General features: G+C 43.5%; 2 protein-coding genes across 15 annotated transcripts in view; one reads left to right on the top strand and one right to left on the bottom strand.

The window, feature by feature from the left end:
• Window positions 1-12,770, bottom strand: part of MCF2L2 (MCF.2 cell line derived transforming sequence-like 2) — a 267,660-nt gene that overhangs the window by 87,884 nt on the left and 167,006 nt on the right. The window lies entirely within an intron of this gene.
• B3GNT5 (UDP-GlcNAc:betaGal beta-1,3-N-acetylglucosaminyltransferase 5) overlaps window positions 4,608-12,770 on the top strand; it is a 114,890-nt gene continuing 106,727 nt past the window's right edge. The window contains exons 1-3 of one of the 11 annotated variants that reach the window (XM_070791196.1): window positions 5,054-6,098; window positions 6,302-6,377; window positions 8,984-9,083. The gene's annotated coding sequence lies outside the window, so the exon portion shown is untranslated. Of the gene's footprint in view, window positions 5,014-5,053; window positions 6,099-6,301; window positions 6,378-8,983; window positions 9,084-9,117; window positions 12,023-12,770 lie in introns of those variants that run through there. The other 10 variants (XM_070791212.1, XR_011567130.1, XR_011567120.1 and 7 more) reach the window with 10 other exon arrangements.

The following is a 12,770-nucleotide window of genomic DNA, read 5'->3' as shown; positions in this document are numbered from 1 at the left end:
TCTAGCTCTAGAACTAAAGACTAGTGTGTCAAGGGCGAATGTCAGTCCACTGAAATAGTACCCAATATTCGGACTCGGCAGCATGTCTCCATAAGGGACAGGGCTCACACAATAAGGACACAGGTAAGCAGGTTAGAGAAAAAGGGGTGGCTCAGCCCATAATCCATTTTGAAAGGTATATTTTTTTCAGAGAACATGATTTATCAAGAACTTTAGAACTGGCTTTTGAGAAGTGCTGTTATAAGAAAAATCTCTCTATAGCCATTTTAAATTCCTAACTAATGATCTATATTTTAAATAATACTCAATACAAATCTGAAGCAAGCTTATAACTGCATTTTAGAATTAATTTGAATAGGATTTGAACCATGTATGCTCCATAAAGCAGGCAATGAGAGCTTAATAATTATTAACTATTAAGAAAAGGGCAATAGAGAATTATATTTTGGTTGTCCCTTAAATATTAGTACAACCAAGTTTAAGTGCAAAATTTCTATCACAAATGATTGCATCTGAGTCAAGCACGCAGCCCCCATATCATAGTCAATACCTATTTTCTGAACATCTCCATGGACTGTGATTTTCTTCTTTTCCTCTGTACCATCTCATCACAGGACCCAAATAGCTTTTCCTCAGTTTAGATAACTGTGGGAAGGCTAGTGCCAATTGTCTTTTAAGATGTAAGTGTTAATCAGGTAGCATTCAAGAGTGTCCCTACACAAGTATCAAGTGTCCCTCCTGGCTTGGAGAGAAAAAGATGGAGTTAGAGGCAGCCCCTGGAATCTGTATAGAATGCTGCATGGCTCTGGGAGTGTGAAGTGAATGTCTGATCTTTAGGTGGAGAGGGGAGAAGAAATGCTGAGGATCACTGGCAGGGAGTTGGTACCAGGTCATTGTCACAAGTGCTGTTTGAGCTTTTGCAACATGGAAAGAAAACCTGTCCCAGCCTCACTCCCACATGTCAATCCTTTGCCCCCACTACCTTCCCCAAGTGAGGCCCACTCAATCCGTAGCACAGTGCTACTGCACCAAGGAGGGTCACAGCAAGTAGGACCTGCGTCTCCAAGACTGTCCCTGTCCCTGTTGGACCTCTGCTGAGGGTTTTAGGGTATGAGAGATGATCCCTGGGTTGGGGAGATCCCCTGGAGGAGGAATGGCAACTCAGTCTGGTGTTCTTGCCAGAAAAATCCCAGGGACAGAGGACCCTGGCAGGCTGTGGTCCACAGGGTCACAAAGAGTCAGATGTGACTGAGCAACTAGGCATGCACATACGAAAGATGCCCTTATGTACTGGTGGAAGGAGATGGTATATTAAGGAGGTCCCCCCCTCATGCAGAAGAGAAAAACATAAAATGGGTTCTTAGAATGGCCTGTGGGTGAGTATCTCTTTGTGCTGTCAATTCCCTTCATCTTTCAGCTTTGGATGTACCTAGTATGATTTCATACAACTGCCAAGATCCCAGAACTGAGGCAGGCTGTTGAATGGTGCCAAACCACAAGAGCTACAGCAAGAACTGTAGGAAAGGGGGTAGTGTGCCTCCAGTGTCAGCATTTGGGCCTTGTTGACATGGAAGGCGAAGTATACTGGGGCCATTGTTCTGTGGATGAAGCTTCTTAGACCAAAAGGTTGAACTTTTGATGAATGTGGGCAGCATTCAGCAAAAATTGAATTCAACCAGTGGTTAATACATATTCACTCTTTGCAAGGTATTGCAGAAGGGTTTTTTAAGGGAACTGGAGATGAGCAGGATGTAATCTTCACCTTTAAGAGGTGTAGGTCATTCAAAGAGTAGGGAAAACAGATCCATAGATATTGATACAGTGATAAAATGCCACTGACTGTTATTGACATGTAACAAACACCCTGGGTTGGGTCCACTGGTGAGAAGGATTCTGGCTCTTGGGGTCATCCAATACCCATCCATTCATCATTTCACAAACAGGTATCTGAATATCTCATTTTAGACCTGTTAAGCTTAAGACTGATGTGACACACTTAAGTGAAGACTTTCCAGTTTGGAGCTCAGAATCTAGATTAGATATATAAATCAAGCATTAAAGGCAATGGATGAGATCACCAAGGAGCAAACATGGTGAGAAAAGAATGCCCAGAAGGATATATGTGTGGGTAGGAGGAGGTGGTAGGCAGCAAAGGAGGAGGAGGTAGTGAAGGAGATGTTGCATTAACTGCTGATGCTCTATTAACAGAAAATGTATCTCTAGAGATGTGAAACATAGCAGGTCTTTTCATGGCAATGAAGCTGATGAGATAGAGCAGGAAGACCAGCTCACCAAGCCAGAAGAGCTTTCTGTAGCCCGTAATGAACATGAGAATGACACCTGTCCACCCAGGCCATGAGGTGCCATGCTCAGCATTTCGTGCATGTTACTGCTCTGTGATCAGTCTTCACTGCACCCTTCCAGGCAGGAATTACCATGGGGCACAGAGAAGTTAGGTCGCTTGCCCAGATCTCGTAGCCAGCAGGAACTAAGTCAGGATTCCACCCCCACCTCTCTAGCAGCCCAAGCCTTGCATGAACTCTTTCTGGCTTCAGAACACATAGCTTGTGGTGTGTCTGAATTCATGGGGCAGTGCCTGTACAGGGTCTGTGAGAAAATCTCTCTACAGAAAGGGCAACGGAACAAGTCAAGCCTGGCACTGTGTTGGTATGCTTCAACTGTGTTAGGCATTAAGCAATCAGTTCTCCTTTCTTTATTTCAATAACACTTCTCTCTTGGGTTTCTTTTGCTCCCACCATCTCCCAGGATCTCTCTTGTACTCGTTTCAGTTTTCTTTCACCACAGCTAATAATACATACCTTACTCTCTGGTTCTCTCTCCTACATTTTCTTCTCCTTCTGCTCTTTATTAGCCTTATCTTCTCCTTTCTAAATCTGACATGCAAATTGTAATTTCTCTCATCTTTCAAGTTTACCATCTTGATGCTACAGGTCTCTCTTTTCCAGCACTTCCCTAAATTTTCTAGTGCTTTGTGAAGCAAATTCCTGATGGTGAGATTAAAAGTCATTTATAAATCTAATTTTAGTTGACTCGGTTCACAAGCAGCTACTGTGGACACCGAGGACAAGGTGACACTGTCCTCATTCTTTGTGATGGTCAAGTCGGCTTTGCTACTATCAGTTAATTTTATCTCTAACTAATTTCAAAAATTTTATGCACTCCCTCCGGAAAAAACAGAGTACTTTTTCTATACCATGAAGTCTATCATCCTCTTCTTCTCCTCCTGGGGTGGGACAGGGCGCCAGCTTGCTGTAAGAAATCCTCCCAGATGTACAAAGCTGCCTTCCCTGTGCATGTGTGGGCAGCTGGCAGGCATTCTGGACCACTTTGCTCATCCCCATCTCTTATCCACACCCTCTCCCCTCCTCTCACCTGAAGCTCCACATCCTTTCACCAATCTCTTGACTCACTTGTGAATCATTTCTCTCTCTGTCTGGGTTGTCTATCTTCATATAGGTCGATGTGAATACATAATTTTCACATATATTTATCAATGTTTCAGTCAGTTTGTATAGGACACAGTCCTATGTGTGCAAGCATGTGGAACACACATGTGTGATACCTGCACCTATGTGGGCCTAGTTCCAAATGACCTGATGGGCATATAATGGCAACTGAAAATTTGTACATAAATCTGACATATACAGATGATACCTAGGGGGAATATCTGTGGGTTTATCATCAGGATTTTGTTTTGCATAGGTAAAAGGGGGTGATTTGCACTGTACTAACAATAAATTAGCTTATTTATGTGTCACTGTCAGTGACTCCCTTACAAGTCAAAAACCTAAATATTTCTGTCTGTGATAGAACATGCAATGAGGTATGAGTAGATAATAGGAATACTGGGTCTGAGTAGATAATAGCAATACTAAGCCACACTCTCTATAGGTAATATATAAAAGAAAATAATTGCATGGCTCCATATGCTAAGGAGCTAAAGAAACCAATTACAAAACCTCTTTAAAAATCTAGCTAGAAATAACAAGTACAATGTTGTGTCTACAGTTTCAAATTGATTCCATAATCTGCTTTCAAGTCATTACCTGCCATTCCTTTTACAATAACAAATCCAAAGCTTTTACTTTACTGAAGTAAAGGGTTAATTTTTTTCTGTCATATTCTTAAATGTATATTGTACAATTACAAAGTCGTTCAAAATATCACCACTGTTAAATGGCAATATTTGTTCTATAAGGAGGATGCTAGAACAACATCTGGGGAATAAGAAACCAAACCCCAAAAAACGATTTGTTTATACTTTCCTCCCTTCTGTGGAAATTTATATTCTGATTTTGTTTGTTATGTGTATTAAGTATTCTGAGTGGGGAAAACACCTCAAAGCAGATCCTGGCTCATAGTTGATGATCTGAGTAGTGAAGTCGCTCAGTCGTTTCCGACTCTGCGACCCCATGGACTGTAGCCTACAGTCTCCTCCGTCCATGGGATTTTCCAGGCAAGAATACTGGAGTGGGTTGCCATTTCCTTCTCCAGGAGATCTTCCCAACCCAGGGATTGAACTCTGGTCTCCCGCATTGTAGGCAGACGCTTTACCATCAGCCACCAGGCGAGTCCGATATCTGAGTAAATAATCTCAATTAACTAAAGAGGTGTGGAGAAGCACTTCCTGGAGCTGCCTTGCACCGACAGGAATAGACAGGCGGGACGCATCACCCTCACTTACACGCTGGGGTGGTGGCTACCGGGCAGGCCAGGCTGGGCTTCGGAGTGACGCCAAGAAGTGCAGGAAACACAGCACGCTGCACACTGGCCGCGCCCCTGCCCTCCGCCGGGAGCCCCTGATTGGGTCCCCCAGCTTTCAGCCGGCTCCAGCCCGCTTCCCGCTGTGGTAGCGAGCCCAGCCAAAAGCCAACTCCCCAGCCCCTGCCTAAAATTTAAAACGAGTAAGTTTTGTTCCGGAGACCAATGACTTTAGTTCCCTTGCCGGCGGAGTGCCGACCTGCGATTTGGGAGTTTAAGGAACTGGTCCTGGTGAGTTTTGCTTTAAGTTTTCTTTGAAATTAAGCTGGGCTTGAAAGTAAACTCATTGGGGGGCGGAGTGAGTCTCTCCCACCGGCCCATTGCATTCCTGAAACGAACCGCTGTCGAAAAACTGTATGCAGTAAAATTGAGTTTCCTTCTTTTGTCACTGAGGCTCCCTGAAGCTCCGGGCGGGGGGCGGGGAGGCGGGTGTGGTAAGTGGTGTGACTAGAGATCTTTTAAAGTCTAGCTTGCCCTTAGAACTCTCGCTCTGAAAAGGAAAATAAGGTGCTCAGAGAACTGCAACTCAATCAGTCAAAACTTATCTCCAGTAGATGAGTAAACCGTTGCGTGTTCTGAACGAATGATCACTTGTCCAACAAATTCTGCCTCCTAATGAAAAGTATATGGAGGATCAGTTGTTTCATATGGAATTAATATGTGTGATCAATCGTACTCTTTTTAAACTGCTCCGCATCCCACCGCATCCTAACTGGGGCCCAGGCCCCCTGTAGGTTGGAAATGTAGGCTTCTCTTCCGGATCACTAAATGGGGAAAGTTCCAGCCCGCTCGGCGGGGATAATTCGCAACTCCTCATCTGGTTTGTTCTTTGTGAGGGGAGACGGATTCCCTCGGTCCGCAGCAAGGGCTCCTGGCCGGCCTGGCCTCCGCCCCGCCCCTGCCGGGCCCGGCCGCCTCGCCGCGCCTCCCAGCCGGAGCGGCTCCCGGGCTGCGGGAAAGGAGTCTGTTCTGCTTCCTCTGGACCAGGCGAGATCGCCAGGGCCGAGAGGGGAGGAGAGTCGCTCGCACGGCGACTCCAGGACTTCAGGTTGGAATGAGCTCTGGGGCCGGGGAGGCGAGGCTGTAGCTGACACCGGGCTTGGCGCCGGCTCGCGGCCCTGGTCCGGAGCGAGCGCGGCCGGGCGTCGGGAAGCTGGGGCCGCCCTATCCGCAGCGGTGCAGGGGCTGCCCGCCGCCCGAGAGTGCGGCGGGGAAAGAGGCACGTTCCTTCCCCGGGGCGCCTTTGTTCATTCGGGCCTGCGGGCGGGCGTTTGGCGACCGCGACCCCGGGCCGAGCCTCCATCCAGATGCAGCAGGTAGGCTGGGGGGCCCGGAGCCCCTGGGCGGTGGGGAGGGTGAAGTTCCCCGGAGCCGGTCCCCATTCCTAGGAGCTCCAACTAGGCGGCCGCCGCGCCGCGATGCCGAAACCCGCCGGAGCTCGGGAGCCGGGAGCGGAACGCCGCGCCCTGCGGGCCTCGGTTTCCGGCTGAGCGGCCCCCAACCTTGCGCCCACACCTAGGCTGCAGGGGTGAATTCGGATAGAGATCCTGCGTCGTGTTAGAAGTTGGGAAACCGCCAGACAGGGGAAGCTTTCGGTGAGTTACTGGCTGGGGCAATACAGACAAGGAAGTAGCAGGCGGGATAACTGGGAAACGAGACCTCTTTCTAAGCGGGGAGGTCCTGGCCACGCTTTCCTTTGACTTTGCCAAATTTTATTTTGCTTCCTGAAGTGACAGAGTCATTTGTTTACTCAGATGCCCCTTACGTAGGCCCAGCGTAGGAACTTTTCATCCGATTCTGACTACACACCCTATATTTTTCTTTCCCAGGGTCGATTTTCATAGGTTATGGGTCATGTTAAAGGGACACCAACGTTGTACCACTCGGTGGCTGGTGGTGGCTTGGAGGTCGAATTTAGGGTAATTCTCTAATGAAAGCACATACATTAGAACTGGATTTGTTCCTCTGTGCCTTTATTTTGGGAAACTTTGCCTGGTCCCTATGCGGGCAGGGAGAAGGATGTGAGAAGCTGAAACTGACCCAGAAAAGGAAGATTGAAGGTAGTTGCATTAAGTGGTGCTGCTGAAAAGATCCTGTCCTGAACTTTCTGAAAGGGGGACTGGTTATAAGCACAGGAGGTTTTAACTTTCTCATAAGAAACTTACAGTAGATTTTACATTTTGTCACTGTGCAGGGGTGGGGCTGCTTTTGGGAGTCAACTTTTTCTTTTAAAAACAATAAATTCAATATCTGAAATGTTTCCATTAAATACATAAATGATTCTCCCCTCTTCCGCTTTCTCTCTCTCTCCCATCTCCTCTCCCACAGGGACTCTCCATGAGTGTTTACTGAGCCCCTTTGAGGATGAGGGTGACTCAGTTTGACTAACCTCAGTCGCCAGGGGCTCACTGTGACACCTGAAGATGGGAATGAGTGTTATGACAGGGAGAGTTCAAGCTGTAGCTCAAAGAGGCTGTTTCTGAGGAATGAGAAATGAGGGATGATTAGGAGGCATGACCATACACATACACAAACACAAATCATCAGAAGGTGGAGAAGAATTTTCAAAATAAAGTGCAGGCTTTAGCAAGGGAAAATGTCAACTTATATATTTAATTAAAATAGAGATAGAATTTCCCTTTTATAAAAGACTGATTCAAATCAGCCTGTAAGAAAAGGAAATAACTTTCTAATTCTAAAATATAGAACAGCTTGGGTTTTGAAATGGGTCATCCTTTTAAATGGGTCACTTTGGCTAGAATCATTGCTCTCAGTGACTTTCAAATTGTTAGGGTAGAGTTCTTTCTGAGAACCAATTGCACTATAATCTACATATCAGAACATAGGATGCAGTAAAAAGAAACTAGGAGCAATTCAGAAGGAAATGTTCTCTTAAAGTAACAAAATGTATCCTTGTATATTTGGAACATTGTATATACTCAACTGAATACATTTTAGCTTTGCATTTTATGGGCCATTCATGGGGTCGCAAAGAGTCCAATTGGACTGAGCGACTGATCTGATCTGATCTGATCTGATACTTTTTGGGGGGAATACTTCCATAGCCATTATTTTATTCCATTGTTGAATAATCTTGTGAAGAGAAATATACATTGAATCTATGTTCCAGAAATTGGGGAACAGCAAATTATTATAAGAGCTCTGCCATTAGATATAGAATTTCTGCCAGCAAAGATTTAGCCCGAACAGTGTAAATCTAGAATTTTTTTTTACAGTTTGCATATATAAAAGAGATAGAAGAATTCATATTTAAAGATAAGCAACTCAATCAGGTGAGATGTAAACTCTGAAAAAGCAAAAGTGATTTCTTTACATTTAAATGCTAGAAATTCAGAGACTGGCTTTGACCAGTAACTTATTTTTAAGATTTATCTTCCATAGTGAAGCTTATAACACTAGAAGCCAGTTTTTTTTTTTTTTTTTAAACAGAAAGGAGTGTTCCTCTAAGTCTGCAGGCAATAAGCTCCCTAAATTCTAAGTTCAGGGTACTATTACACAGCTTAAAATTCCCTGAAATTTCATATTTTATCTCTTATTCCTTTTCTACAACTCTTTCAACAACTTTTTGATTGTGGTCTAAGAAAAGTAAGTTAAAAAGTTGACTCAGGTTCCCTTCTCTATATTTTACACGACCTTACAATCTTTTGGCTGTGGTATTTGAAGTGTATTCTTAAGTACTTGTGGGAACCATATTGTTCTTTCCTGTCAAGGATAATGGAAGACCATGTTCAATTAGGAATGATACCTTTGTTTTCAGTCACAATAGTGTTTGAGGTGTCTTAATGGCCATTAGCAATCAGATCAGAACTTTGAAAAACTCATATCTAATAAAAGTTTTTGAGAAGAATATTAAGAGTACAGCTCATCATTTTGAAAGGAAAATAACCCCTAAAGAATATCAGCCATCTATTAACTAAGCCATCATGGTAAAGATGTATGAACAATTTTTAGAGAAAGGAAATTAACATATATCAAACACTTGATCTGGACCACATTTTGTCAGTAGATATCTAAAATGATCCTCAGAAAACACTGTTGGTACAAGGTTTAAAGACAAGTCAAGCTCATGTGACTAGTAAATGGGAGCACTAGGATATAAATTATTTTTGTTCACCTTCACACTTGATTTTCCTATTCTCTTGCCCGCCTGCCCCCCCACCCAACCGCCCCCCACCGCCAGATTCCAGGTTGCACTGGAACAATTTTTTACTCTGTTAGTGGATCTACACTGGAAACATCTCTGAAGCCCTCTCAGCATCCTGCCTGTCGCCTACCACAGAGTATGTGATAAATTAATACTTGTTGAATGACTTAAATGTAGGTATTACCTACTTTCAGGGCTGTACAGCATATTATCTAGGACAGGGCAGGTGTTTAAATGGCAATTTACTTATTATAATAAATGTTGATCAACTGAGATGGAAATGTAATATATATGTGTGTGTGTATCTTAGGTTTTACACCATTATTTATTTTTTGTTATTGCATTCAGAACAGGACACATTTTGCCACTGGATAATAGGCCAAAGTGTATAGCTTATATAGCAGGTTTATATCAGGTTATATTGTCACCATATTTTGAAATCACTATTTTTCATATTATAATTTAACGTCAGCTGTGTATGACTCCTCTGCTTTCATCTCATCCAATACTTATTCATTGAATACTTGCTTAAAACATCCTCTCTGAGTACATTTTACTCTCTTCTCCTTCCCTACTTACTTTTTCTTTACTTCCTTCTACCACTTTGAGGGCTTTCCAGGTGGCCCTAGTGGTAAAGAACCCACCTGCCAATGCAGGAGATGTAAGAGATGTGGGTTTGATCCCTGGGTTGGTAAGATCCCCTGGAAGAGGGCACGGCAACCCACTCCAGTATTCTTGCCTGGAGAATCCTATGGGCAGAGGAGCCTAGCAGGCTGTGGTCCACAGGGTCGTACAAAGTCAGACAGCACTGAAGCAACTTATTAGCACACATGTACCACTTTGAATCTCCTCCCTTAAATACTCCAATCTTCCATGTGCAAGAAAGACTTTTTGTACCCAAAGTGACTCAAACTGTCACTTTTGCCCATTGTCTGGTGCTACTGGGATCAAGGAAAGGAAGGAGGGAAACGGGATAGAAGGTTGGGAATAGGGTGTGCTACAAAGGAAATGAAAACAAGTTCTGGTGAAATGCAGGTGGTAGCAAAACATAAATGACTCCAAACTTCAGACAGGGAAGCAAATCTTTTCCCTTCTAGGGTTGGTTCTCTTAGTTCTGCCCCACCAGCTTCTCTGTCTTTCCATCACACTAGGAAGAGCAGGTCAGGAATTCAGGACAGGGCTGTAAAGGACCATCTGCTTTTGAGCTGCCACAGGGTCTGGAATTCATGGAGGTTACAGGGTTAACACCATGTTCTGGTGCCTCCGTTTCTTCTTCTGAAAAAAGGGGAGATAACTTCTCCCTCATAGGTTGTTGTGAGAGACAGTTACTGTCTATGTAAAGCTTTCTGAACAGATCCTGGTGCGCACTAAACATACCATGTTAGCAACTGTTGCTACACTAGGCATAAGGAGAAGTTTGTTCCTTAAGTAGGCAAGAACAAAACTGACAAAAATCATATTTATAAGAACTGGCAACCCTGTCAACCCAACAAATATGCCTCAAGAATGAACACAGAAGGCCAGGCTTAGAAAAGCAAGTGCGTGACCTCTCCAAGACTCTCTTTATATTTCAGCTCTTTTGTTTGTGTCAAATTCTGTATAATCAAACTGCTTACTGGGAAATGTTAGCAACCTTTAATATAATTCCTCTGAAATATGATAATACTCTACAATCTCTCTGTCAGTTTCCTTAGTGCTTATCTTTACTTGGAGCCTGTCTTTACTTGTTTGTTCATTTTGTATTTTCCTGGTTTAGTATTCCCACAACCAGCAAACAGAAATCGACAACCATGTTTAGCTTATAAAGAAATATATAGCATAGTTTATGTAAGTGGAGAGCAGTTTACTAGATTCACACTATACATTTCATAACCAACTTTTCCCATTGTCTCAGATCCATGCTTGCAGAGCTGGAATTTAAAGCCTTCAGACTAACAGTGGATCAAGAATTAATTCTAAAGTGTATTCTTTGTGGAGGAATAACAATTCCACATGACTTTTAATCTTTGCCCAGAGCTTGAGCTTAAGTTTCATAGCTAGTCACAGTCACATAAACACTTAAAGATAGCTGTTGCATGGAATGTGCCCTTTTTTTATAGCTTTATATTGAATACACTTAAATTTGATTAAAGAATAAAATATAATTGAGAGAATATCTCATTTTTCCCACTTAAAATGTGAGTTGTACATTCACATTTCAGGTTGCCACCTTATTGAGCAAATAGAAAGAGAATTAGTGCTAAACAGTAACCAGTTGTGTTTCTTAGGACCAAATACTATTTTACTAAGAAAAAAATCTATGAAGATCAAATCATGGCCTTTCTGGTAAATTCAGGGCTTTTTATACCTGATTTCTTTAACATGACAGTTTGGTTCCTGAGGATTTATCCTACCTATGTTTAATAGGGAATAAATGATCAGAGCAAGCCAGGAAAAAAAAAATACTTGGAATGTAAAACAAAATGTAACATAAAGATGAGAAAGAAAATGTTATCTTTCTTTTCTTTGAGTTATGTCTGGAAAGGAACCAAAAGTTGTGTCTCACATGGGACTTTAAGTCATGAAAACTTAAGCTTAAAAGTATCAAGTAGTGAGGCTTAAAAAAAAAAAAAAAAAATCTGAGACTTGCTGGAGGAGCAACATTAGTTTATAGTCATATTTTTATCACTTTTAAACTTTGTGCCCCAAATGAGTGCTTCCCTTGCCTCTCCCTAGCCTGGCCCCTGACAGTGGTCAGTGTGCTTTATAGAGGGAACGGAGCGTGCTGCCCAGCCCGGGGAATTCCTGAAGAGGAAGCACACATGGGATGAGATGGTGACAAGTGTGTGACATCTTTTACTTTCTCTATGAAGTAGGAAAGGAAGTTGTCAGCTAAGAGTGAGCATGACACTTCCTATCGTCCTAGGAAGAGAGGGGAAGATTCAACATGGCTGGTGAAGAGCCTGGGAGAGGGAGAAGCTCCTTAACAAATGGAGGACAGTCAGACAGCACTGAGCACTCTGCCCACAGCTGGATATCGCCCTGTGTGGTGGTGCTATCTGCCTGCTGTGTTATGTTTCTCCAGGAGCCTGGCAGGTATTATAGGGAATATGGGAATGACCCAAGGTCTGGGGTTGCTGGGGTGGAAGGACAGGAACCAGGGATAAGAGGGCAAAGGTGCCAGGTGACCCTGCATCTGAGACAGGGAAGTGGGTAGAAGAAAAGTTAGGAGATAGCTGGATGGACCAGGGGTGTTAGGGGGCAGGAAGCGGGTGGGCAGAGGATTCCAGATGAATGCTTAGAGGTTGTGGTTGAAGAGGGAGTAGACTGGACTTTGAAATTTCAGAATAATGCAGTTCTAAGTAAAGCCACATAAATGACTGCTGGTAAGCCACACAACTTTCCTGCTGGTAAGTTGTCTTCAGTGTGTGGGAAGCGAGTGTGAACAAACACCTACACCATAAAACAAGGGCTCCTTGGACTTCTGAGTGTCACATGTCCTCTAGGTAAGATGTAGAAATATGGTTTCTCTAAGATTGGATGTTGTTAATGTATTACAATGGTGGTCTAAAATAGTGGTTAAGAAACAAATAGGTGTTTCTTAATTAGAAACAAAAAACAAATAGATGTTTTTTAATTCAAACCCACTGGCTTTCTCTAGTTACCATTACTCTGGTCTGAATTTAGTGCTGCTGCTTTTCCCGGAAGATGCCTTCCCCAGCCCCACCTACGCCCAGCCTTGAGAGCCCCCGGGCTCCCAGCACAGTGCTCACTGTTTGCTCCAGGTCTGTCTTCCCACTTGAGCTCCATGACAGGCCTTGTCTGCCCTGCCTTCTGACTGTTT

The sequence above is a fragment of the Bos indicus genome, chromosome 1 (genome assembly GCF_029378745.1).
Source record: "Bos indicus isolate NIAB-ARS_2022 breed Sahiwal x Tharparkar chromosome 1, NIAB-ARS_B.indTharparkar_mat_pri_1.0, whole genome shotgun sequence".
Classification (NCBI taxonomy): domain Eukaryota; kingdom Metazoa; phylum Chordata; class Mammalia; order Artiodactyla; family Bovidae; genus Bos; species Bos indicus.
This window is presented reverse-complemented; position numbering and strand designations above follow the sequence as displayed.